This window comes from Bufo bufo, chromosome 1 (assembly GCF_905171765.1).
Source record: "Bufo bufo chromosome 1, aBufBuf1.1, whole genome shotgun sequence".
Taxonomy (NCBI): Eukaryota; Metazoa; Chordata; class Amphibia; order Anura; family Bufonidae; genus Bufo; species Bufo bufo.
In genome coordinates, this window is record NC_053389.1 from 378,401,703 (window position 1) to 378,428,004 (window position 26,302).

The window sequence follows — 26,302 nt, forward strand, 5'->3', positions numbered from 1 at the left end:
CATAACAGTGATCTCCACAGTGGCCAACCCTTTATTAGTTACCTCCACAGTACCCCATCTCCGTAACAGTGATTTTCACAATAACCCGCCCCCTTAATAGTGACCTCCACAGCAGCTGCCTCTTTAACAGTAACCTCCACAGTGCCCACTCCTTTAACAGTGACCTCCACAGCGGCCTGCTCTTTATTTGTGACCTCCACAGTACCCTGTCTTGTTAACAGTGATTTCCATAACAATCAGCCCCCCTTACAGTGACCTCCACAGAGCTCTGTTCCCTTAAAATATGAGTTCCACAGAACCATGCTTGTAACAGTGACCTTTACAGCACCCCGCCCCTTCACACTGACCTCCATAGCAGACCGCCCCCTTAACTGTGACCTCTACCATTCCCCGCCCCTTTAACAGTGACCTCCACAGCGCCAGACCCTTTACCAGTGACCTCCACAGTGCCCGCCTCTTTAACATTGACTTCCACAGTGCCTGCTCCTTTAACAGTGACCTTAACAATGCCCGCCCCTTTAACAGTGACCTCCACAGTGCCTGCCTCTTTAACAGTGACTTCCAAAGTGCCCGCCCCTTTAACAGTGACCTCCACAGCACCCGCCCCTGTAACAGTGACCTCCACAGCACCCGACCCTTTAACAGTGACCTCCACAGCGCCCGCCCCTTTAACAGTGACCTCCACAGCGCCCGCCCCTTTAACAGTGAACTCCACAGCGCCCGCCCCTTTAACAGTGACCACCACAGTGCTCGCCCCTTTAACAGTGACCTCCACAGTGCCCTGCGCCTTTTACGGTGACATCCACAGTGCCTAACCGTTTGATGCTAGGGCTAAACGACAACATGTGTCGTGCAACATTTTGTCTCAACAACTTTTAAAATGATAGGCTATGGTGTCGCACTGCGACATGCTGCGACTGCAACATGACAGTCGCAAAAAATCCATCCAAGATGGATGCATGTAGCAGTGTAGTTGTGCCCTATGTGTCGTGTGACTTATTGTCATCCTGTAGCCCTAGCCTAAAGCTGACCTACAGCAGTGAAGAAAAATGGCTGGGTTGTTATGGAAACCTGGAGTAAAACTGTGTGTATGGCAGTTGGGATTTGAAGAGAAAGACTTGCAGGCTTTTATTGGCTAATGTAGGTAATATCTCAGGAACGGTACATCCTAGAGAGCTGAGACCAGGTCTAAAACCTTCCCGGACACCTGATGTACCTGTGTGCCAAATTTGGTGAAGATCTGTTTAGTCGTTTGGTTGCACATAAAGAACAGACAGACATCGGGACAGACAGACAGAAACTAATTTTTATAATATAAGAGACTAACAAAAGGACCAAGCTTTGCACGGAAATTTCATTATTTCATTTAATGTTTGTGTGTGTCGTTAAAAGATATCGACAGTATCTCCCATAACAGTGACCTCTACAGCACCCCGCGCCCTTAACAGTGAGCTCCACAGCCCCCCACCCCTTAACACTGACCCTCCCCCACATTGTCCCCGCCTCCTTAAAAATGGGATCTTCACAGCAGCCCATCCCCTTAACTTTGACTTTCATAGCAGCCCGTCCCTTTAACAGTGAGTTTCACAGCACCCCACTCCCTTGACAGTGACCTCCTCAGGGGTCCGCCCCCTTAACAGTGACCTATACTGCACCCCGCCTCTTAACATTGACCTCCATAGGAGACCGTCCCCTTATCTGTGACCTCCACTGTTCCCTGCCCCCTTAACAGAGACCTCCACAGCACCCGTCCCTTTAGCAGTGACTTCCACAGTACCCCGTTCCCATAACAGTGACCTCCACAGTACCCCGCTCCCTTAACAGTGAACTCACAGTACCCTGATGACTTAAAGTGGTATTCCCATCTTAGATAATGGGGGCATATCACTAGGATATGCCCCCATTGTCTTATAGGTGCGGGTCCCACCGCTGGAGAATGGAGCGGGGAGCGCTGTGGCTGGAGGACCCTAGATTTCCCGGGTCCGTCCACCACCAAGCACTAATTCCTGCCTCTCCCATAGAAGTGAATGGGAGCGTGCCATGCATGCACGGCCCATGCTCCCATTCATTTCTATGGGGCAGACGCCAATAGCCGAGCCAGCTCGGCTATTTTCAGCAGCCCCATAGAAATGAATGGAGGGTGGCTGCGCATGCACAGTGCGCTCTCCTTCACTTTCGGGGCTCGCTTCTCGACATGGGTGCGGGTCCCTAGCGATATACCCCCATTGTCTGAGATGAGAAAACTCCTTTAACAGTGACCTCCACAACAGCTGCCACTTTAATAGTGGCCCCTGACCCCTTAACAGTGACCTCCACAGTACCTGCCCCTTTAACAGTGACCTGCACAGCGGCCTACCCCTTTAACAGTAACATCCACAGTGAACGCCCCTTTAATAGTGACGTCCACAGTGCCCGCCCCTTTAACAGTGACCTCCACAGCAGCTGCCCCTTTAATAGTGGCCCCTGCCCCCTTAACAGTGACCTCTACAGCAGCTGCCCCTTTAATAGTGTTCCCTACCCCCTTAACCACTTCCAGACCGAGCCATTTACCCCCTCCTAACCAGGCCTAATTTAGCAAATCTGACATGTGTCACTTTATGTGGTAATAACTTTGGAACTCTTTTACTTATCCAAGCTATTCAGAGACATTTCTCGTGACACATTGTACTTCCTGTTAATGGTAAATTTGAGTCAATATGTTTTAGCCTTATTAACCTGCTCAGGACCGCCGTACGCAGGATTGCGTCATTGCGGCGGTCCTGTCACTCTGGGTGGACGCGCCGGTGCGTCCTCTCGCGAGACGCGAGATTTCGGGCAAAGCACGAACACGCTTCCATAGCAGGCAGAGCGGACGGCACCAGTAACGTCACTCGCTGACGTCGCGCGTCTGCTCCGCCTGCTTCATTCATAAAGTGGGCGGAGCAGGCGCTCGACGTCAGTGAGTGACATTACTGCTGCCGTCCGCTCTGCCTGCTATTGAAGCTTAAGTAAGTGCTATGGGGATACAGGGGAACATGGGAACATGGGAGAGGGCAGCGTTAGTTCAACTTAATAACAGGATAAGGATTCACGTTTATAAATACTTTGGTGAGCGGCGGGGCCCGGTGTAAGAGTACAGTGACTGCACCGGGCCCCGCCCCTAGTTACGGACTCCAGCCCCTCCTCTCTCCCGGCTCATACATAGCAGTCTGCGATGCTGCATCTTTGCCGGGCCGCATGTTTGACACCCATGGTGTAAACTGTCACTTTTTTTTTTTCAATGGTATTGATTTATAGTTTTAGGATAGTTTAGGTCCCTTGGTTAGGTATTTAGCGTCGGTTAGCGCCCAGCCCACCGCACCGCAGTCACTTATTCGCTGATTAGCTAATCAGCTTTTGTACTTTTATAGTATCTGTAAGTGATCAAAACTGATCACAGTCAGATCTATAATTGTATTAATGTCACCTTAGCTTGCCCTCCACCCAAAACGCAGTGTTTGCCCGATCAGGCCTGATCGGTCGCCCACACGTGCGTTCACCTACGCCCGCCCCGCCGCAGTGACAAAATTTTTTGGGTTTTTTGCTCATTGCACAATCACTTTACAAGCGCTGCGGCGATAAAAAAAAATCAGTTTTGATATTTTTTATCAATCGCAGCGGCCTCCGGTACTTCACTAGCCTCCCCTTTGTAAGACAGGCTTGCTTTTTTTGTTGGGTAGTCTCAGGGAATACCCCTAAATTTAGTAGTCCAAATGGCAAACAGGGGGTATTCTTCTGAAGAGGCCTACAGGCTTCTGACCCAGTCGGATGAGGAATGGGAACCCTCATCTGACGAATCTAGCGGGTCAGAATATGAACCTGTAGAAAGCAGTGGCAGTCTGACCCAAAGTTCGGACGAGGAGGTTGAGGTCCCTGATAGCAGCAGGCGTACCCGGCCCCTTGTTGCTAGACCACAGATTGCGCAGGATCCGTTTCAAGGGCAGCAGAGTGGGACTGGCGCTGTCGGATTACAGGGTGAGGCATACACCAGCAGCGCAGCCCATCCTGGACCTAGTACCAGCACTGCCGTACAACATGGTGAAGTGGCGAGCACCAGAAGGGCAGTTGAAGCTGGTACGGTGGCACGTGCAGTAGTTACCCTGTCGCAGCCACCGCACAGACAGGCCCGTAGAGCCCCTAGAATCCCTGAGGTGCTGGCAAACCCTGATTGGCCGCACCATTAGTTCCCCTTTTCACCGCCCAGTCTGGAGTTCGGGTTGAGACAGCTCAGATCGGTTCGGCCCTGGGATTTTTTGAGCTGTTCTTGACTGCGGAGCTCTTGGACTTAGTCGTGGCAGAAACAAATCGGTATGCCACTCAATTTATATCCGCCAACCCGGGAAGCTCTTATGCCCAGTCTTTCCAGTGGAAACCAGTCCAAGTTTCCGAAATTTTAATTTTTCTGGGCCTTCTCCTGAACATGGGTCTAACCAAAAAGCATGAATTGCGGTCATATTGGTCCACGAACCCGATTCATCACATGCCCATGTTCTCTGCTGCTATGTCCAGGACACGTTTTGAGACCATCCTGCGTTTCCTGCACTTTAGCGACAACACAACCTCCCGTCCCAGATGCCACCCAGCTTTTGACCGGCTCCACAAAATTCGGCCCCTCATAGACCACTTCAACCAGAAATTTGCAGATTTGTATACCCCTGAGCAAAACATCTGCGTAGACGAGTCCCTAATACATTTTACCGGGCGCCTTGGCTTCAAACAATACATCACAAGCAAGCGCGCCCGGTATGGGGTCAAATTGTATAAGCTCTGTGAAAGGGCCACAGGCTATACCCACAAATTTCGGATCTATGAGGGAAAAGATCAGACCCTGGAGCTGGTCGGTTGCCCTGACTACCTGGGGAGCAGTGGGAAGACAGTCTGGGACTTGGTGTCACCCTTATTTGGCAAGGGGTACCATCTTTATGTGGACAATTTCTACACAAGTGTGCCCCTCTTCAGGCATTTGTTCCTAGAACAGATTGGCTGCTGTGGCACCGTGCAACCTAGTTGCTGGGGCTTCCCCCAACGGCTCGTTACCACCCGTCTTGCAAGGGGGGAGAGGGCTGCCTTGTGTAACGAAGAACTGCTCGCGGTGAAATGGAGAGACAAGCGTGACGTTTACATGCTCTCCTCCATTCACGCAGACACGACAATCCAAATTGAACGGGCAACCAGTGTCATTGAAAAGCCCCTCTGTGTCCACGACTATAATGCGCTCATGGGAGGGGTGGACTTCAATGACCAGATGTTGGCTCCCTATTTAGTTTCCCGACGCACCAGATGCTGGTATGAGAAGGTGTCTGTATATTTAATTCAATTGGCTGCATATAATAGTTTTGTTCTCTACAGTAAGGCTGGGAGAACAGGATCCTTCCTCAAATTTCAGGAAGAGATCATCGCGAACCTCCTGTATCCAGGAGGTTCCGTGGCCCCAACCACCAGTGTAGTGAGCCGTCTACACGAGCGACATTTCCCCAGTGTAGTTTCTGGTACCTCAAACCGACCGCCACCCCGAAAAAAATGTTGTGTCTATAGCAGGAGTGGAATAAGGCGTGACACCCGCTATTTCTATCCTGACTGCCCTGACCACCCTGCCCTATGCTTTGGAGAGTGTTTCCGGAAGTACCACACACAGGTACACTTAGCATAGGGATTTCATCTCACAGGACAGGCACACAGGGCTATTAGGGCCCTTTTACTCACAGCTGCTGCAAACCTCTCCTTTCACCTGGGATAAAGTGCATAATGTACTTCGCCACATCTTTGGGCGATTTGCGCTTTGCGCATTGTCCCATGGGGAGGGAGAGGTTTGTCCTATAAAGGAAAAAAAAAAAAAAAAAAAAAAAAAAACACCAATAAGCAAAAAAGTTACATTTCAGTTCAAAAAGTTTAAAAAAGTTTATATGTTCTGTTCAAAAGTTATTCTAAAGTTAATAAAATTTATTGCGTTGCGGCCTGGTTTTTTCTTTTTTGTTTTGTTTTTTTTTACCTTCCAGGTGGACCAACCGATCGACTAGCTGCAGCACTGATGTGCATTCTGACAGAAGCATTGCGCTGCTGTCAGATTACACACAAGTCGGTGTATGCGGCGCTGCAAGACGAGATTTCTCCTCTGCAGTAAAAGATACGTTTGCCGAGGCATATGAGCTGAGGAGGCGGCGGTGTTCATATGCTTTGGCAAACACTTTGTATATATAAAAAAATAAAAATAAATCCCGGCAATGATTTATTCATCCACATCGATTGATGTGAATGGAGAAATCTGGTTTGCCAGGGCATACGGGCTAAGTGGATATGGATGTTGGGCGGAGCTCCTATGTCCTGGCAGACGCCTTTCCCCTCCTTTTTTTTTTTTGGCAGAGATTTTTTCATCCACATTGATCGATGCGAATGAAGAAATCTGTGCCGTTCATTTTTTCTTTCAGCCCAGAGGCTGAACGAAAAAAAAAAATCTCATTACCCGTATGCTCAATATAAGGAGAATAGCAGAAACTCCTAATGCTGGCCATACATGTAATGATTGCGGAGACCCTCAAATGCCAGGGCAGTACAAACACCCCACAAATGACCCCATTTTGGAAAGAAGACACCCCAAGGTATTCACTGAGGGGCATATTGAGTCCATGAAAGATTGAAATTTTTGTCCCAAGTTAGCGGAAAGGGAGACTTTGTGAGAAAAAAAAAAAATATCTATTTCCGCTAACTTGTGCCAAAAAAAAAAAAATTCTATGAACTCGCCATGCCCCTCATTGAATACCTTGGGGTGTCTTCTTTCCAAAATGGGGTCACATGTGGGGTATTTATACTGCCCTGGCATTTTAGGGGCCCCAAAGCGTGAGAAGAAGTCTGGTATCCAAATGTCTAAAAATGCCCCCCTAAAAGGAATGTGGGCCCCTTTGCGCATCTAGGCTGCAAAAAAGTGTCACACATGTGGTATCTCCGTACTCAGGAGAAGTTGGGCAATGTGTTTTGGGGTATCATTTTACATATACCCATGCTGGGTGAGATAAATATCTTGGTCAAATGCCAACTTTGTATAAAAAAATGGGAAAAGTTGTCTTTTGCCAAGATATTTATCTCACCCAGCATGGGTATATGTAAAATGACACCCCAAAACACATTGCCCAACTTCTCCTGAGTACGGAGATACCACATGTGTGACACTTTTTTGCAGCCTAGGTGGGCAAAGGGGCCCACATTCTAAAGAGCACCTTTCGGATTTCACTAGCCATTTTTTACAGATTTTGATTTCAAACTACTTACCACACATTAGGGCCCCTAGAATGCCAGGGCAGTATAACTACCCCACAAGTGACCCCATTTTGGAAAGAAGACACCCCAAGGTATTTGCTGATGGGCATAGTGAGTTCATAGAAGTTTTTATTTTTTGTCACAAGTTAGTGGAATATGAGACTTTGTAAGAAAATTTTTTATAAATAAATAAATCATCATTTTCCGCTAACTTGTGACAAAAAATAAAAACTTCTATGAACTCACTATGCCCATCAGCGAATACCTTAGGGTGTCTACTTTCCGAAATGGGGTCATTTGTGGGGTGTTTGTACTGCCTGGCCATTGTAGAACCTCAGGAAACATGACAGGTGCTCAGAAAGTCAGAGCTGCTTCAAAAAGCGGAAATTCACATTTTTGTACCATAGTTTGTAAACGCTATAACTTTTACCCAAACCATTTTTTTTTTACCCAAACATTTTTTTTTTATCAAAGACATGTAGAACAATAAATTTAGAGCAAAATTTATATATGGATGTCGTTTTTTTTTGCAAAATTTTACAACTGAAAGTGAAAAATTTCATTTTTTTGCAAAAAAATCGTTAAATTTTGATTAATAACATAAAAAGTAAAAATGTCAGCAGCAATGAAATACCACCAAATGAAAGCTCTATTAGTGAGAAGAAAAGGAGGTAAAATTCATTTGGGTGGTAAGTTGCATGACCGAGCAATAAACTGTGAAAATAGTGTAGGTCAGAAGTGTAAAAAGTGGCCTGGTCATTAAGGGTGTTTAAGCTAGGGGGGCTGAGGTAGTTAAAAAAATCCTTAAAGTTAACAAAAATTTTAAAAAATACACTATTTTCTAAATTTGAATCTCTCTGCTTTTAAAACAGAAAGTGATACCTCATAAAATATGTATTACTTAACATTCCCGATATGTCAACTTTATATTGGCATCATTTTGTAAATGTCATTTTATTTTTTTAGGACGTTAGAAGGCTTAGAATTTTTAAGAAAATTTTCAAAACCCACTTTTTAAGGACCATTTCAGGTCTGAAGTCACTTTGTGGGTCTTACACAGTGGAAACCCCCCATAAATGACCCCATTGTAGAAACCACACCCCTCCAGTTACTTAAAACTGATTTTACAAACTTTGTTAACCCTTTAGGTGTTCCACAAGAATTAAAGGAAAATGGAAGATTTTTCTATTTTAATCCATTTTTTTCTTTAACACATCGAGGGTTAACAGCCAAACAAAACTTAATATTTATTACCCTGATTCTGCGGTTTACATAAACACCCCACATGTGTTCGTAAACTGATGTAAGGGCGCAGGGCGCAGAAGAAAAGGGGCACCATATGGTTTTTGGAAGGCAGATTTAGCTGAACTGGTTTTTAGATGCCATGTCCCATTTGAAGCCCCTCTGATGCACTCTTACAGTAGAAACTCCCAAAAAGTGACCCTATTTTGGTAACTAGGCGAATAAGGTGCCAGTTTTATTGGTACTATTTTGAGGTACATATGATTTTTAATTGCTTTATGTTATGTTTTTTGTGAGGCAAGGTAACCAAAAAAATGGCTGTTTTGGCACTGTTTTTATTTTTTACAACATTCATCTGACAGGGTAGATAATTTGCTATTTTTATAGAGCAGGTTGTTACGGATGCAATTATATCAAACATGTCTACTTTCTTTGTTTCTTTCAGTTTCACATAAAGCATTTTTGAAAAGAAATTATGATTTTGTGTCTCCATTTTCTGAACACCATATATTTTTCATATTTTTCTGCCAATCGTCTTGTGCAGGGGCTCTTTTTTTGCAGGAAGAGTTGATGTTTTTATTGGTACCATTTTTGGGTACATATGATTTCTTGATCATTCATTATTACACTTTATAGGGCAAGGTGACCAAAAAAAGGTTGTTTTAGCACAGTTTTTATTTATTTATTTTTACAGCGTTCACCTGAGGGGTTAAGTCATGTGACATTATTATAGAGCAGATTGTTACGGACGCGGCGATTCCTAATATGTATACTTTTTCTTATTTATTGAACTTTTATACAATAATGGCATTTTTTAAACCCAAAAAAATATGTTTTAGTGTCTCTATATTCTGAGAGCCATAGCTTTTTTATTTTTTTGACCGATTGTCTTAGATAGGATCTCATTTTTTGCGGGATGAGGTGACTGTTTGATTGGTACTATTTTGTGGGGCATACGCCGTTTTTATCACTTGGAGTTGCACTTTGTGTGATGTAAGGTGACAAAAATGGCTTTTTTGACACCGTTTTTTATTTTTTTATGGTGTTTATTGGATGGGGTGGATCATGTGATATATTTTTTTAGAGCCAGCCGTAACGGCAATACCAAATATGTCTTTTTTTTCTATTTTTAACTTTATTTTTAATTACTTAATTGGGGATTTTTTTTTTACATGTGAAACCTTTTTTTTTTATATATAAAACACTTTTTTTTAAAAAAAATTTATTTTACACTTTGCGTCCCCCATAAGGTCATACAAGAACTCTGGGCAACATTTAACTTCATTTTTTTCCCCCCCACTATTGATTTCTCCTGTAACTGGGACTGACATAGTAGCCCCAGTTACAGGGAAAATACACCCCCCAGAGAGGATGTACAGCACTATACAGCGCTGTATAGCCTCAGTGCAGGGCGAAGTATATGGAAGACCCGACAGCTCCCTGACCATAGCGCTTCCTGATCTGTATACACAGCGCTCTCTGAGCGCTGTGCATACAGCGATCTAGAAGGCAGGGACACCTGGGAACTGTCTTTGCCTTCCCTCTGGGTTGCCCTGTTGTCACTGACAGCAGGCCCCGCGCTCGGCAGCTGCACAATTAGCGTGCAGCTGCCATCTCTGAATCGACGTTTAAAAAATCGGCCATTTAGAGATAAACAACCGCCCATAGGACATTTATATCCTATTGGCGGTCGGGAAGTGGTTAACAGTGACCTCCAGAGCGCCCTGCCCCATTAAGGCTAGGGCTACATGACGACATGTGTTGCGCAACATTTTGTCGCACAATTTTGATAATGAGAGGCTATGGTGTTGCACTGCGACATGCTGCGACACAACAGTTGCAAAAAATCCATCCAAGATGGATGCATGTAGTAGTGTAGTTGTGCCCTATGTGTCATGGCACTTATTGTCGTCGTGTAGCCCTAGCCTAAAGCTGACCTACAGCAGTGAAAAAAATGGCTGGGTTGTTATAGAAACCTGGAGTAAAACTGTGTGTATGTGGAGACTAAGGGCCTGCGAGCTTCTATTGGCTGATAAGGGACATGTGACCGTGTGTTTGGCAGTTGGGATATGAAGAGAAAGACTTGTAGGCTTGTATTGACTAATGCAGGTCATTTTTGGGGAATATCTCAGGAACGGTATGTCCTAAAACCTTCCCAGACACCTGATGTATCTGTGTGCCAAATTTGGTGAAGATCGCTCCAGTAGTTTGGTCGTGCATAAAGAACAGACAGACGTCGGGACAGACAGAAATTTTTTATAATATAAGATAAAAAAATAAAAACTGGCGTGAGCGTGGAAAAGTCGCAGATTGTGGCGCAAAGGACCTTAGCGCTGCAATCAACACCAGAAATACAGCTAATTTAGGCGTATTTATGTTTAACAAATGATCGCCTGTGTTTGTATATTTGTTATTGAACCTAAAGCTTTAGTGCTCCTTCACCTCTTCACATTTGTAGTGACTGTACGATTTACCGTAGTTGTTTCTGTGTTCCATTTTATATTTTTCTGAATTGACTAAATATGACATTGGTGCAGTACCCCAAATTTAATTTTGCCCAGGGACACATTTTGTCTAAAACCGGCCCTGTATACACTGCGTGCAGAATTATTAGGCAAACGAGTATTTTGACCACATCATCCTCTTTATGCATGTTGTCTTACTCCAAGCTGTATAGGCTCGAAAGCCTACTACCAATTAAGCATATTAGGTGATGTGCATCTCTGTAATGAGAAGGGGTGTGGTCTAATGACATCAACACCCTATATTAGGTGTGCATAATTATTAGGCAACTTCCTTTCCTTTGGCAAAATGGGTCAAAAGAAGGACCTAACAGGCTCAGAAAAGTCAAAAATAGTGAGATATCTTGCAGAGGGATGCAGCACTCTTAAAATTGCAAAGCTTCTGAAGCGTGATCATCGAGCAATCAAGCGTTTCATTCAAAATAGTCAACAGGGTCGCAAGAAGCGTGTGGAAAAACCAAGGCGCAAAATAACTGCCCATGAACTGAGAAAAGTCAAGCGTGCAGCTGCCAAGATGCCACTTGCCACCAGTTTGGCCATATTTCAGAGCTGCAACATCACTGGAGTGCCCAAAAGCACAAGGTGTGCAATACTCAGAGACATGGCCAAGGTAAGAAAGGCTGAAAGACGACCACCACTGAACAAGACACACAAGCTGAAACGTCAAGACTGGGCCAAGAAATATCTCAAGACTGATTTTTCTAAGGTTTTATGGACTGATGAAATGAGAGTGAGTCTTGATGGGCCAGATGGATGGGCCCGTGGCTGGATTGGTAAAGGGCAGAGAGCTCCAGTCCGACTCAGACGCCAGCAAGGTGGAGGTGGAGTACTGGTTTGGGCTGGTATCATCAAAGATGAGCTTGTGGGGCCTTTTCGGGTTGAGGATGGAGTCAAGCTCAACTCCCAGTCCTACTGCCAGTTTCTGGAAGACACCTTCTTCAAGCATTGGTACAGGAAGAAGTCTGCATCCTTCAAGAAAAACATGATTTTCATGCAGGACAATGCTCCATCACACGCGTCCAAGTACTCCACAGCGTGGCTGGCAAGAAAGGGTATAAAAGAAGAAAATCTAATGACATGGCCTCCTTGTTCACCTGATCTGAACCCCATTGAGAACCTGTGGTCCATCATCAAATGTGAGATTTACAAGGAGGGAAAACAGTACACCTCTCTGAACAGTGTCTGGGAGGCTGTGGTTGCTGCTGCACGCAATGTTGATGGTGAACAGATCAAAACACTGACAGAATCCATGGATGGCAGGCTTTTGAGTGTCCTTGCAAAGAAAGGTGGCTATATTGGTCACTGATTTGTTTTTGTTTTGTTTTTGAATGTCAGAAATGTATATTTGTGAATGTTGAGATGTTATATTGGTTTCACTGGTAAAAATAAATAATTGAAATGGGTATATATTTGTTTTTTGTTAAGTTGCCTAATAATTATGCACAGTAATAGTCACCTGCACACACAGATATCCCCCTAAAATAGCTAAAACTAAAAACAAACTAAAAACTACTTCCAAAAATATTCAGCTTTGATATTAATGAGTTTTTTGGGTTCATTGAGAACATGGTTGTTGTTCAATAATAAAATTAATCCTCAAAAATACAACTTGCCTAATAATTCTGCACTCCCTGTATACTATTTATCATAGTTACTGGTAAATAAAGTCAATACAATGTTCAGAACCGCACTCCATGATATGTATCTGAGATGTTAATTTGAAATCTAGACATTTGGGGGACTGTCGACGGACTGGAGTCTACAATGTTCCTTCTATCAGAAATTACCTATACCTAAACGTTCAGGTATTAATACCTGAACATTCTACTATATAGAGCATTTTTTATTGTTTTTTAGCGAGTTGTTATAGTGTAAATGTTTATTATCTTTTTTTCCAAAGCTGGCTTTGATATACGTGTATATAAAGTGTGATTAAAAAGCATTCTAGCGCACCACATATGTTTTATATGCTAGTATAACTAGTTTGTTGGAATTGCAGATTCTTTAATGTGCTGGAGGCCTTTATATCCATTGCCCTATTATTATACCAATATTTGCCAAAAATAAAAACATGACTAATACAATCCATGTGTTACATCGTGAAAACTAGTAATTCAGCCAGAATGCAGGATACGTTACATTCTCAAACTCACATATTACCTGAGGGCTTTAAACTCCATTATAAAGCAGTATATTTCAGGATTTTCACAAAGCATGTCGGTGCATAAACCCTACCCTACCTTCTGCCTCTGGTTCCCTATATATGAGTTGATGGATAGTTGTTAATTTCTAACGATAATTTGTTTTCCCTTAGTCCTAACAGCAGCACAGATGGGGTTAACTGCCCCTGTGGACTGGTAGGACCGGCAGAATTTTAATGAGCCCAAGAACCAATAAACGATCTTCAGCTCCCTGAAAGGGAGGAGATCACCCCCCAGCCCACCGTGTTTTTTACAAGCATAATGTATCTAGGGTGGGATATTTGTGTGCTGCTGTTAGGACTAAGGGAAAACAAATTATCGTTAGAAATTAACAATTCCCTTACGTCCTACCAGCAGCACAGATGGGGAGATAGCAAAAAGAATCCCCTAGGGAGGGTCCTCATGCCTGGCAGAACTAAGAACGGTCTGCCCAAAAGCCGAAAACTCTGCCATCCTAGCATCTATCCTATAATGGGAGATGAAGGTTGACTCAGAGCTCCAGGAAGCCGCCTTACAGATCAACTCTAAGGTGAGAAGTCTTCTCTCCGCAACCGAGGTGGAGACCGCCCTAGTAGAATGGGCTCTCACAAACTCAGGAGGATCTAAGGATTGGGAGACGAAAGCTTCCCTAATGGCCTCCTTGATCCAGCGACTAATGGTAGCTTTAGACGCTTTACGGCCTTTAGACTTACCGGCAAACAGGATAAGGAGATTCTCATCTATCCTGAACTCTCTCGATCTATCCACATAGATCTGGAGGCATCTTGAAATATCCAGCGGGTCTCTAGCTGGAGTATCAGAGGAGGAGGCTGTAAACAAACCTGATTGATATTTTGGAAGGTAGACACCTTAGGCCTGAAGTATGGTAAAAACTTCAGGAGTACTCTATCCCGTAAGAAAATAATGTACGGGTGAATTGCAGAGAAAGCCTGCAATTCAGAGATTCTTTTGGCTGAAGCTATAGCCAGAAGAAAGACCATTTTTAAAGTCAAAAATTTGAAATCTACCTCCTCCAAGGGCTCGAAGGGGGGAGATGCTAGCCCCCTGAGCACTACTGAAAGATCCCACTGGGGGATAGGTTTCAGTATAGTAGGCTTTAGTCTTTCAGCTCCCTTCAGGAAGCGTTTAATGAGTGGGTCCCGAGAATGTGGCCTGTTGAGACAGGCCGAGATGGCACAAACCTGTACCTTCAAGGTAGCTGGAGATAGGCCTCTATCTAATCCATCTTGAAGAAATTGTAGTATCGCAGGAAGGGGCGGATCTGCGGACGCCACCTGTCTGGAATCACACCATGCCACGAAGATTCTCATGATCCTGGAGTAGGCCTTCTTTGTAGACTCTGCTCGGGAATGCGACAAAGTTCTCAGGACCGACTCGGAAAGCCCTTCTATGTTGGGAAGGGACTGATCAACCTCCAGGCTGTCAGGTTGAACCTGTGCAGATCTGGGCAGAGGTGAGTGTCCCACGACACCAGGGTCTGCTCCGGGGGGAGTCTCCAGTATTGTCCCCGACTCATCTGAATGAGCTGGGTAAACCAGGATCTCCTGGGCCAAAACGGTATGATGGCTATTACCGAGGCCTGATCCTGACGGATTTTCATCAATACCCTCGGTATCATGGAAAACGGAGGGAAGATGTAAGCCAGCCTGAACCTCCACGGTATCGACAGAGCATCTATCGCCAGGGGGTTGTCTTCTCTGTACAGGGAACAGAACCTCAGCACCTTGGCGTTGAACCTGGTCACCATGAGATCCACCTCTGGCATACCCCATCTGTGAACTAGCTGCCTGAAGATCTCCGGATGCAGAGAACACTCCATGGTCGGTAATCCTCGACTTAAGCGGTCCGCTATCATATTGAGGGAGCCTCGAATATGAACGGCAGATAGATGGGAAAGGTTTGTCTCTGCCCACCGGAGAATCACCCCGATCTCTGACAGAAGGGGCAATCATCTTGTGCCTCCCTGCTTGTTTATATAGAGAACCGCAGTCATATTGTCTGACTGGACTTTCACTGCTTTGCCCCGAATCTGAGGGGCGAAGTGAAGGAGGGCTAGCCGGATAGCTCGCATCTCGCGAAGATTGGAAGAAAGACGCCGCTCCAGGGGGGACCAAGATCCCTGTACTGGGGATCCGTCCAGATGAGCGCCCCAGCCTACAAGGGACGCGTCTGTAGTCAATATGACCCAAGCTGGTTGGGTCATAGACTTCCCTGCTGGTAGCTGAAACCACCATCTGAGGGAATTCCGGGTTTGACCGGACAGGGAGCACAGGGAATCTAGCCCCTCAGGGCTGCCGTTCCATAAGTGTAAGACCTCCGACTGAAGAGGACGGAGGTGCCATAGCGCCCAAGGGACTGCGTCCGCAGCCGCTGACATGAGCCCCAGCATCTTCATGAGAGTCCGGATAGAGACTCGACGAGGGACATAAAGGACCTTTGCCAGGTCCTGAATCCGCGCTCTCCTTTCTAGAGTCAACCGGAGGGACATCTCCACAGAGTCGACCACGAATCCTAAATAATGGATTGAAGTCGATGGGCTCACATTCGACTTCTGCCAGTTGATAATCCAGCCCAGGCGGAGGAGAAAGGAGATTGCGATCTGAAGATGGTGGGTAAGGATCGGAACTGAAGAGGCTATGAAAAGCCAATCGTCCAGATAAGGAATAATAGTCAGTCCTTGAAGTCTCAAAGCTGCCACCACCGACACCACCACCTTGGTGAAGATAAGGGGGGCAGAAGAGATTCCGAAGGGAAGCGCGGCGAACTGAAAGTGCCTGCGAACCCCTAAAATCTGGACCGCGATCCTGAGGAGTTTCCGGGAAGCGGAATGGATCGGAATGTGAAGATACGCATCTTTGAGGTCCAGAGTAGCCATGACATCCCCAAGGTTGAGGATATGGCTGACTGACCTTATGGTTTCCATGCGAAACCTTGTTTTCCTTATAAATCTATTGAGAAATCTCAAGTCGATGATCATCCGGAGATCTCCCGTCTTTTTGGGAACCAGGAACACTGGAGAATAAATCCCTAGGCCTCTCTCCCCTGCCGGCACCTCCTCTAGGGCTCCCTTGGAGATATAGTCCTGAATGTAAGATTCTAGGACCACTTGTTTGGCAGACCCGAAGTTTCGTGTGGCGATGAATCTCTCTGGGGGAAGAGAGATAAGATCTACCCGGTACCCGACGGAAACTATGTCCTGAACCCAGGGGTCTGCAATCAACCGGCTCCAAGAGTCTTTGAAATGGGAGGGACGGCCCCCCACGGGAATCTGGGGGAGGGGTACGGGAAAATCTAGAGGAGACACTGCAGGGGCAGCAGGGCTTATCCAAGAGCCTCGAGGAGGCCCATAGTCAGGAGGGTTTTGCCTCCCTGGTGGGTTTGCGGGAGCGTCTCGAATATTTACGAGACGGCCCCCCCCAATCTCTGCGCCTAGAATGCTGCCCTGGACGACCTCCGCCTTTCTTCTCTTGTCTGGGGCGTCCCCGAAAGGGCTGCTGGGGGAGGCTCTTCCCCTTTTTATCGGAGAGCCCCTCCATTATCTTGTCCAATTCGGACCCGAATAGCCTATCCGGTTCGAAGGGGAGCCCACAAAGATTGAACTTGGACGCGTTGTCCGCGATCTAAGGTTTCAGCCAAAGTGGTCTGCGGGCAGCTGAAACTAGGGCCATAGTTTTGGCGGCCAGCTTCAACTGCATCTGGGTGGAATCGACCAGGAAGTCCATAGCCAGATTGGCCGATTTGAAGGCTGCCAGGATATCATCTCTTGAAACGCTCTGGTCCACGTCCGTCTGGATCTGGTTGAGCTTAGAGCGTAAATAGGCGGCTACCTCAGTGGCCGCAATTGAAGTTGATGCGGAGGCAGCAGCCGCCGCGTAACTCCTTCTAAGGGTGCACTCTGCCCTCCGGTCTAGAGGGTCCTGCAGACTAGACCCATCGTCTGCAGGGACTAGAGTGCGCCGGGACAACTTGGCTATAGCCATGTCCACCTTGGGAACGGAACCCCACGATTCCACCAAGGGTTTAGCCATCGGGTACATGAGTTTGAATTTTCTGGTGAGAACTGGACCTTTCTCAGGCTTTCTCCACTCTGTGCGCATCACAGAGAGAAGGGTCTCATCCGCTCTAAAGACACGCTGTGTCCGTCCGGCGGGATCGGAGGACTCCCCCATGTCAACATCCTGGTCCCCCGACCTGATGGACTTGAGTAACTTCTGCGTCTTTTCTGGAGGGAAAAAGCAAGAAGTAAATTCTTCTTCCTCGGAAGAAGACCCCACAGAACAGGGGGTAGGTCTTTCGACTGGTGCGACCACATCCATGGGAGTCTGAGAGGGTCCTGGTAGCCTCTCATTAAGCAGCCGCACTACTCCCTTAATGGAATCATCCACGTATGTCTTCGTCCACTGGAACATTTCTTGCATCGTGGGTTCCGTGGATGCCGTGCGACAACTCTCACATCTAGAGTAAGGACAGCTGTCGTCTAAGGGTGTGTTACACTCGTAACACGCCAAATGCTTCCTCTTGGCCCCAGCCTTCCGCTGATCCGGATCCTTAGGGGAAGCCATAGTCTGTAATTAGAAAGAAAACAGGTCATAACACATACAATACCTGGAGGTGGTGAAACAAGACCTTATGGGGGCCCAACAGCACTAGAAGAAATTAGAGCTGTGAAAGAGGAACAACAAACCCAAGCCAAGCAATACTACAAGAATATCTCAAGGCACAGGGAACTCTGGAGCTAGCTTGTGAAAGCAATGCAACCAGAGCACTGACTGACAGGCTCTGGGCGCTTAAAAGGAGGAAGCCCCGCCCCCTGGGCGGGCCCTCGATCGTAACTAGCCCAGAGAGATAACAGAGCCTATACTGGCTCAGCTTTGCCCTATGTGTCTCCCCCGATTAATCCTGGATCCCAGGATGTTTATAGGGAGACAGATTAATAGAAGTGGTGAGGTTTAAAACCTCACCGCATCGGTACAAAAAACCGGAAGTGACGTAGCGCACCTAGTGCGCGTCACTTCCGGAAGATGGCGGCGCCCATAGCGCCGCACACATGCGGCAATGGAAAGACGAGTCACCGCAACCGAGTTGAAAGAAGAGGGGAGGGGACACCTCTCTCCCCGACCGTACCCCAGAGACAAAAATCTCCGCGATCAGGCCTATAATAAAGGCAATGAGAGCCAAGAAGGGGCGATCTTTTAGATTAAGGAAAAAAGAGACCCTAAGCACTCTTCAGCTCCCTGAGGGGGAGCGACACGCCAGTCCACCTGTCCAGAGGACAGAAAAAAACACGGTGGGCTGGGGGGTGATCTCCTCCCTTTCAGGGAGCTGAAGATCGTTTATTGGTTCTTGGGCTCATTAAAATTCTGCCGGTCCTACCAGTCCACAGGGGCAGTTAACCCCATCTGTGCTGCTGGTAGGACGTAAGGGAATAAACATTTAATAAGTTGATAGATAGTAAACACTTACAACTTGATTCTCTCCCCCAGAGTGTCAGGGATGAGAACATGGCTGTTTGTAAATAGTTTTTTATCCCTTTACTTCCTCTGCTGTGATATACAGTGGTGATTTAGAATTGTCTATATTTTTGCATAAATTTTACCTAAAACGACATCATATTTTCACACAAGTCCAAAAAGTTGATAAAGATAACTGAATAAAACAAATGAGTAAATCATACTACACTTGGTCATTTATTTATTTATTGAGAAAAATTATCCAGTATCACATTTGTGAGTGGCAAAAGTCTGTGAACCTTTAGGATTAGCAGATAATTTTATTGTGAATCTAGAGTCAGGAGCTAGTGTGCGGCCTGTTTTATTTAAACAGGGGATCTGTCAAAGTCTGATCTTCACAATACGTTTGTGGAAGTGTATCATGGCATGAAGAAAGGAGATTTCTGAGGACCTCAGAGGAAGAGTTGTTGATGCTCGTTAGACTGGAAACGGATACAAAACCATCTCTGAAGACTTTGGGCTCCACCAATCCACAGTCAGACCGTGTACAAATGAAGGAAATTCAAGACCATTATTACCCTCCCCAGGAGTGGTCAATCAACAAAGATCATGCCAGGAGCAAGGCGTGTAATAGTCCAAGAGGTCACAAAGGAACTTCAGGTAAACTCTAAGTAAATAAAGGCCCTTCTCACATTACCTAATGTTAAATGGGTTATCCAACCCTTATAATGGACCCCTCATACAGGTTATACTTACCTCGCTCCCATTACCTGTGTCGCTTCTCATGCCCGAACAGCAACCGCTGCATCTCCCCGTTGCGCGGATCAACACATCCAGCGATGGGGAGGGGGGGAGCCAATAGCAGGCCGCAATGGGAATGAGCCTCCCTAGTATTGGGACCGCTTTAATGTTTATGAATCCACTGAATAACAATGTTGTGCATGGCAGGATTGTAAGGAGAATAGCAGAAGGCTATTGGAACAATGTTTTGTGGACAGATGAGACCAAGATAGAACTTTTTTATTTAAATGAGGAACATTGGGGGAGATTTATCAAACTGGTGTAAAGTAGAACTGGCTTAGTTACCCATAACATCCAATCAGATTCCACCTTTTATTTTCCAAAGGAGTTGTAAGAAATGAGAGGAATCAGATTGGTTGTTATCGGCAACTAAACCAGTTCTACTTTACACCAGTTTGATAAATCTCGTCCATTATGTTTTAAAAAAGGAAAACACTGCATTCCAGGATAAAAACCTCATCCCATCTGTGAAGCACAGTGGTGGTAGTATCATGATTTGGGTTTGCTTTGCTGCATCTGGACAGCTTGCTATAATTTTAACAGTCTGTTTTATTTGAAGTTTAAAAATTACAAGAGTCAAAAGGAAACAAGTACACCCACACATGACATCAGGATCCCTTCCATACACAAGTAAATGCACAGTATCAAGTCCACTGCAAAAAGTCAATAAAGCAAACATCGTGATACGGTGATGACCACATTGATGAAACAATGAATTCTGAAGTAACACATTTTTCAGACTATTAGGCATGCTTTTTCTCCTCTATCTTATGTTGTTACTTCTTATAGTCCAAATGCTGGCATTAGAAGCAGGAGACTCTGAGCTCCATTACTAAATGACAGGTCTTGGCATTGCAGTTGTGAGGACATAGTATGTACTATGCTTCTTTTATATATATATATATGGAATAGCTAGACTTATCAGGGAATGTTTGGCTGATGCCAGGCTGGCTGGCACTATTGATGAGGACTTGTGCACTTTTCTTACTGTTGACCATCCGGTCACACCTGTTCTGTATATTCTTCCCAAAGTGCACAAGTCACTTGTGGATCCACCCGGACGCCCTATTGTGTCCGGTTCGGACTCCATCTTTAGTTGCATCGCCATCTTCCTTGATAAAGTCTTACATGACTTTGCTACAGGGGCGGAGTCGTATATACAGGATACGACTGATTTCCTGTGTAGGCTGGACAAGATTGATTTTACTGGTGTCCATGAGGTCCACCTGGCATCTTTCGATGTCACCTCGTTATATACCTCGATTGATCACGATTTGGGTATTGGTGCCATTGAACGTATGTTGGGTTCTTCATCTTACTCCACGGCTGCTAGACAGTTTATTATTGATCTATTACAGATCATCTTAAGACATAACTATTTCCTTTTCCAGGATACGTTTTTTCAACAACAAAGGGGTGTGGCTATGGGCTCTAACGTAGCACCTACGTATGCAAATATCTTTATGAGGTGCTTTGAGGAAGATGTCGTCCTTGAATCACACCACCGCAGCCATTTGCTGCGGTGGTGGAGATACATCGACGACATCTTCCTCATATGGACAGGTAGTGTTGCCCAACTTGATGATTTTCACCTGTTTCTCAATAGTGTCAATAGGGACCTTCAATTCAGCTTGGTCCACTCTGAGACTGAATTACAGTTCTTAGATACCACGGTCATTTACAATCAGGGTAAGCTGCATACACGGTTATACACCAAGCCCACGGACAAAAATACCCTCCTTTGTTTCAACAGTGGGCATCCCCGTAGTATGCTCAAATGTTTACCTTTTTCTCAGTTCCTTAGGGTGAAACGCATTGTTTCTGAACCTGAACAGGTTGACCTGGCTTTGGACAACATGTCCAGGAAATTTCAGAATAGGGGGTATCCCACCCAGCTCCTTGATTCTCACATACAAAAGGTCCGTAGTGTAGATAGGAGTAGCACTTTGGAGAGGAGGGTGTCCGGTAGGTCTGTCAATCGGATACCCTTCATCTCCAAATATACGGAGCAAAGTGAGGCTATCAATCGCATTATCAAGCGACATTGGGGGATTCTGGGTGGTTGTCATAGTGAGATCTTAGAATTTAGATCCCCTCCCCTCTTCTCTTTCTGTCGATCCAGAAATCTGAGTGACCAACTTGTCAGAGCAGACATTGGGCCTAGGTCCAAGTCGGTTCAAACCTCCTTAACCACACATGGCAAGGGTAGTTTCCCCTGTTTATGTTGTATTGACTGCAAATATATGGGTAGGGGTTCTACCTTTGTCCATCCCACCACTGGAGTTTCTTACCCAATTTGATTTCACCTTACATGCAATTCAAACTATGTTGACGGATCTCAGAACGCGGTTGAACAATCATCGATTGTCCATACACAAAAAAAGAAAGGACCTCCCTGTTGCCAAACATTTTACGGAGCTTCAACACTCCGAAAGAGATCTTAAATGTTGGGCTATTGACCACGTTCCCATGCCTAGACGTGGGGGCAACAGGGTGTTGATCCTTAGAAAAAGAGAGCTTTTTTGGATCTATACCCTCAACAGCTTGAGACCCAATGGGCTCAATGCGGATTACAATCCGGGGTTATATGTTTAGAGGAGCGGTTTGCCCTACTATTGTCATGGGTGCGATATGTGTCCACTTTTTGAGAGTACTTAGTGTATTATGAACACTATTAAGCCAGTTTCTTATTTTCATTATCTCTTTTTTTCACAGACAAGAATGATGCTGCGGGTTGGAGAAGTGAAACGTACCCGATGTGTTCCGTATTTGCCCACATGGTTCCATGCAGTATTTATGTTGTTTTTTGCTTTGGTTACACTTTTTTCATACTTTTTTCATACTTGGTGCATTGCGCTGTCTATTGTGTGTCCTATACTGTGTGTGTGTCCACTGGGAACTGTGGGCCTTTTTGTAGCATGCCCACAGCATTTTTGCTGGTTGGTGCATTGCTTCAAATGGCGCATTTGGGAGATGAGTTGTATTCTCTCTTCTCTGTCCCTTATGGATACACAATCAGGTAAACGGCATTATTTCCATTTTGCGCTACTCTGTTCATTATCAGGCTATGCGCACACACAGTGATCAATATTATTCACCTTTTTCTTGTTTGATTTAAGTGTTCCTTCATTGTCATCTTGCGCGTACTCTTACTGCTATTTGTGAGGATATTACTTTACATCGCGCCTATGATGCGGTCTACTATCTGCGCCTCTTCCCATCTGAGGTTTTTACCACTTCCAAGATGGCCGACATAGCTTCTTACTCCTATGCGCATGCTCCGGCTACGTCATGTGAGGAAGTTACATCTTGCTCCTCACGCGACTTGGCGCCTGCGCACTGCATCCACCTGAACGCCGGACGTGGCGGTGTTTGACATGTGTGGCACGGATGGCGACACTGGGTATGTTATCGCTCCTCCTCCCTTTGGCAGCATCGTTTTGTCCTTCCCACTCAATTTACATTTGAATATACACCTGATATGTATTAATCAATCAATTTATCTTTATGCACTTTTTTTGCGATTATGCATTTACTATATAATATATTTGATATATACTATCGATTTATCTTTGCATTTTGCACTGCTATATTTACATTTTTATGTATTACTTATGCACTATTTGCACTTTATTGTATTTGGCTGTTAATTGATTACACTGTGATGTCATAGGGGTTGGCCTATATATACCCCCTTTTGTATTGTGTTCATTGCTTGACAAAGGCTCTTGTATGAGCTGAAACATTGCCATCCACATGGGTGAATAAACACCACCAGCTTTTACTTGGAGTGCTGTCCGTTTTTTCATCTTATATATATATATATATATATATAATCTGGTGTTATCTGTGTACAGAACTGTCACATCTCACACACGTTAAATGTGAATGCTCAGTGTGCAGGTAGCACATACATTGGTACACACATGAGAGAAAATGTGTGCTGTGTCTGCCCTACCAGGAGCTCTATAGTCATGCCCCCACCCCCTCCATGCTGTGCATGGGACAGTTCCATCCCAGTAACTCCAGACCCCTATTACTGCTTCTGACTGGGTAAGCTTAGGTAACAAGGCAGCCTCTGAAAATGATAATGCTCTGTGGCTGGCATAGTCAGGAAGATTTGTGGCTAGGACAGTCAGGGGACACTGTGATGAAACACTCTGGCTTTCAATGAGATGGGGCACTGTGGTTGACAGCCAACGGGCACTGAGACTGGCATAGTCAGAGGACATTATGGCTGCTAATGTGATGAGGCACTGTAGCAGAGAGACTGGCAACACGTGGGTTAATCTGACTGGTTCCTTGTGGATCATTTGTGTCTGTGTCATTTTGGTAATGACCACACCCCTTGCCTCAGGTGTTGGTATGGTCATTTAACCTCCCCTATTTATTACTGCTTACCCCTTCTGAGGGTGTGGTTTATAGCTTCAGTTTCTGGACTCTTGGCTAGCTAGTTGTTGGATCTCGGTTGAGCTCCTGGCATTGCCTTTGATCCACCTGAAGTTAAGTGTTATTTTCCTTTTTGTATTTTGTTTGCTGTATTTCCCTGTCTTGTGGATCTAGGCCTGAGGGTGACTCCTGTTCAACCTTCTGGTGGAGGAATAGGTTGTCTCAAGTCCTGTCACTATACCAGGGCCCTACAGGGTGTGTTAGGGCTCTAGGTTCATGTGTATGAACTTTTCTACCATCGAGGTCAGTTCATACTGATAGTTATTCAGGACTTGGATTAGGGTTGTTCTAGGAGGTGATCTTCTCCTCTACCCTATTTTCCAGGCCTAGTTCCTGTCCCCTTTCCTCCTGTTCTCAGTGTGGAGTTTCCCACCCACATCGCACCCATGACAGAGACATAGTTTTTTGTACTATGCACCATATCAACTGTATATCACCCATAAGATATACAGTATATAGTAAAAATGCAATTTTTTTTTTTATGTTCTTAATTGTGGGTTGCGTCTTATAGTCTGAAAAATATGCTACATCAGCAAATTCTAAAGGAAAATCTCAAGAAATCTGTGAGCTGAATCTCAAGAGACAACCCTAAGACAACGACCCTAAATTGTTCTACCAAAGAAAGGTTAAAGAGGAATAAAAATAAAGTTTTGGAATGGCCAAGTCAAAGTCCTGATCATAATCCTATGGAAATGTTGAGGAAGGACCTGAAGTGAGCAGTTCATGAGAGGAAACTAGAGATGAGTGAATTTCTTGAAAATAGTTTTGGGTCTGATTCACAAGCGTCTGAGTTAGGGCTCTTTCACACTTGCGTTGTTGGGTTCCGGCATAGAGTTCCGTCGTCGGGGCTCTATGCCGGAAGAATCCTGATCAGGATTATCCCAATGCATTCTGAATGGAGAGAAATCCGTTCAGGATGCATCAGGATGCCTTCAGTTTCGGAACGGAACGTTTTTTGGCCGGAGAAAATACCGCAGCATGCTGCGCTTTTTGCTCCGGCCAAAAATCCTGAACACTCGCCGCAAGGCCGGATCCGGAATTAATGCCCATTGAAAGGCATTAATCCGAATCCGGCCTTAAGCTAAACGTCGTTTCGGCGCATTACCGGATCCGACGTTTAGCTTTTTCTGAATGGTTACCATGGCACCCAGGACGCTAAAGTCCTGTTAGCCATGGTAAAGTGTAGTGGGGAGCGGGGGAGCAGTATACTTACCGTCCGTGCGGCTCCCGGGGCGCTTCAGAGTGACGTCAGGGCGCCCCACGCTCATGGATAACGTGTCGCATGGATCACGTCATCCATGCGCATGGGGCGCTCTGACGTCATTCTGGAGCGCCCCGGGAGCCGCACGGACTGTAAGTATACTGCTCCCCCGCTCCCCACTACTACTATGGCAGCCAGGACTTTAATAGCGTCCTGGGTGCCATAGTAACACTGAACGCATTTTGAAGACGGATCCGTCTTCAAATGCTTTCAGTTCACTTGCGTTGTTGCGGGCACCTCCGGCAAATGGAGTGCATGACGGATCCGGACAACGCAAGTGTGAAAGAGCCCTTAAGCCTCATGCACACGTCCGTGGAACACGGACCGTGAGATACCGGCCTAGATTCCTGCTGAGTGCAGGAGCGCACGGTGTCATTGGTTGCTATGACGCCGTGCGCCCGCTGCTGTACAGTAATACACTCGTATTATCTATACGGAATCCAGGCCGGTATCTCACGATCCGTGTTCCACGGACGTGTGCATGAGGCTTTAAATATACTCCAATTGGCCTGAAAATTTGTATATGACACCCTGAGGTCTTCTAAGTCTCATATTTTTCTCTCTTCTTTCCCTCTCCCCCTCTTTATCGCAATGGCAAATAATGTCAGAGTGACACCGACATAGCTATGTGTAAATCATGGTTGATGTTATCAACAAAAGACCTGTTTAACCCTTTCACTACCAACCGACTTTTCACCTTAAATCCCAGGCCGATTTTCAAATCTGACATGCGTCACTTTATGTGCTAATAACTTTGGAATGCTTTTACTTATCCAAGCCATTCTGAGACTGTTTTCTCGTGACACATTGTATTTCATGACAGTGATAAATTTGAGTCAATATATTTCACCCCATATGTCTGCTTTATGTTGGCATAATTTTGTAAATGTCATTTTATTTTTTTAGGACGTTAGAAGGCTTAGAATTTTAGAAGCAATTTTTGACATTTTTAACTGATGTTACAAACTTTGTTAACGCTTGTGGTGTTCCACAAGGATTAAAGGAAAATGGAGGTAAAATTTAATTTTTGGGTAGATTTTTTTTGTGGTGTAAACTGGGCAGTGGTCCGAAGGAAAGGAGCGCCATATGAATTTTGGTGGCAGATTT